We start from the raw sequence: 2,585 nt of genomic DNA, 5'->3' as shown, positions 1-2,585 counted from the left end.
TGTGAATTCTCTCACCCTCCCACGCTTCTGACTGTACCCAGTGCTTGTATAAATAAATAAAAAAATTTTTAAAAATCTAAAAAAAATTCTAAAAAAAAGAAATACTGCAGGCACACACATGAAAGGTTAATAAAAGGTTTATTTTTAATGGAAGAGCAAATGAGGAAATATACAACTCAGGGAGAAAAGTGGGAGACAAAATTTTAAATGTGTCCTACCAGATTCGCTGATCTGGAATTCCAAATGGCACTCTGAGAGTTGGCGCGAGCCAGGAGGGAGCAAGAGAGGAAGAGCCCCCAAGGTCCCAAGGCCCCAAGGTTTTTATACCAAACCTGGCTGCTTAACCCCACCCTCAGGTTCCAGCCACCTTCCCTTAGGTGGTGCTGGGATTTGTCTTTCCCAATGTCCTGATGGCTTTGGTCTGGAGTGGGGGTGGAGTCCACAAAGCCTGTATGGGATTAGCTCAGGACATCCTTTCCCCCTAACATGAGGACCCACAGCTAGGCAACCCGTTTTATATCGGGGCTGCTTTGTAACTATGATTAAAGCAAAAAACAGAAGGCTTTTATATAGAAGTCATCATCTAATATATATTGTTTTAATAAGATACTGATTCAATATTAAGGAACCAAGGGCATGGAGGGCGTCAGTGCCAGACAAGCCGCACTGACTCTTCACTAGCCCCAAGCTCTCAATTAAGGGAGGAATTCTCCTAATCTAACAGAATCTAACCTATTACTCCTCTACTTATTTAATCAGCCTAGTTTTCATATCTAACTTTAAGATCAAGGGAAAATTCCTTTTTCTGTAAGATTGCTGATTGTTGTTTTAAGGAACTACAAATGTTTCATCAGAGGCAGGGCCGGAGATGGTTATAGCTTTTGGTTCTCAGAATGGTTAATATTGGACATATCAGTAGTTGTAACATTGACTATTTCCAAGTGCATTATTTGTGCTGTCAAGGTTATTAGCTTAACCAGTAACAAAATTGTTGTTGGCTTACTCTTTAATGCATACTCCAACAGCTACCATACCCATTGTCTCTGAAAGGGAACTGTTAAGGAAAAGGGAATCTTTCCCTGTTAAAGAGCCATAGACATGGAAATGTCAGTAAAAGACAAGTTTGCTTCCTTAACAAGCATATTTAAACAAGGCCTGGCAGCCTGCTAGGCTGGTTGTTCTCCTGGGCCAGTCTCAAAGATCTGCATCCTCCCCCTTTTCCTGTGTCAAGAATTTGTATGCTAACTAACCAATGTTATCAATGAATCACGCAGTGCCATTTGCTGTCAGATTGGTTATTCGGTAATTGATCAAACAGCATTTGCAGTTTTACTTTTAAATGCGTATTTTAACCATGGTAGAAACTAGCCTTAAACAAATGAGACTCTAGCAGGAGTCAGCTAAAGAGATTCCTGACTTTTCAGGAATCTGCCCCATGCCCTGACCTTTGTCAGACGACAGTTGTAGCATGGCTCCCAGCATAATAACTTTTTGAAAGGTTTTATTCTAGTAAAGTAAATATTTAAAGCTATAACCCACATAAAAAAATATGCATGGGATCCGTAATAATTTGTGAGACTGCAGAGACATCCTGAAAGAAAAATGTTTGAGAATCTCTGACCCAGTTCCTGGGCCTGGATTCAGGGAGGCAACAGTGTGACAAAGGTCTTGGTACAGGAGAGGAGGGGGCAGCAAAGTCCCAGGTCTGGGCAGGGAGTGGGATTGGGGGTGTGGCTCTCAAGGTCTTGTTGAGGGGAAAAGGATGTCCTAAAGCTAATTCCATACAGACTTTGTGGACTCCACCCCCACTCCAGACCAAAGCCATCAGGACATTGGGAAAGACAAATCCCATCACCGCCTAAGGGAAAGTTGCTGGAACCTGAGGGTGGGGTTAAGCAGCCAGGTTTAGTATAAAACCAGACACGTGGGCTTTGGAGGGCCCCCATTTTGGCTCTCCACCAGCTCGCTTTGCCCGGCCAGCTCTCAGAGTGCCATTGGGTTTCCAGGTCTGCGGATCGGGTGGGACCTATTAAAGACTTTATTTCCCTATTTTCTCTCTGAGTTAGACATTTCCTCATTTCCCTTTCCCTTGTAAATAAGCCTTTTGTTAACCTTTTGTGTGTGCCTGCAGTGGAGTATTAATAAGTCCCTTTTAAGCGCGCAGGTGAGGACCCACAGTCAGGCAACTCATTTTATATCTGGGCTGCTCAGTAACAGTCTCAGTCCCCAGGGCGCTGTCTGGGGCTGGAAGGTGACTGTTGGGGCTTCCTATCACCCCAGTTTCATCTCTCAGTTTGTGTCAGGTCCTCCCTCCTGGATACTGGTGACTCACCCCAGGGCTCAATCCCCATTGCCTGGAGGTCTCCAGAGCAGCCAATCAGCAGCCCCGCGGCTCCCATTCCAAAGCCCTCGCCCGCCCGCCGGGACTCCGTCTACCCAGCCTGGGTGGAGGCGCGTCCTGGGGGATGGGGGGCGCAGCCCTCCTGCTCCTGCTCACGGTGGCCGCGGCCCCGAGGGAGACCCGGGCGGGTGAGTGCGGGTCGGGAGGGGACAGGGCGCTCCCAGAGGCGGGAGCGAGGGCGTGA

The sequence above is a fragment of the Talpa europaea genome (genome assembly GCF_964194135.1).
Source record: "Talpa europaea genome assembly, contig: HAP1_SCAFFOLD_196, whole genome shotgun sequence".
NCBI classification, from domain to species: Eukaryota; Metazoa; Chordata; class Mammalia; order Eulipotyphla; family Talpidae; genus Talpa; species Talpa europaea.
This window is presented reverse-complemented; position numbering follows the sequence as displayed.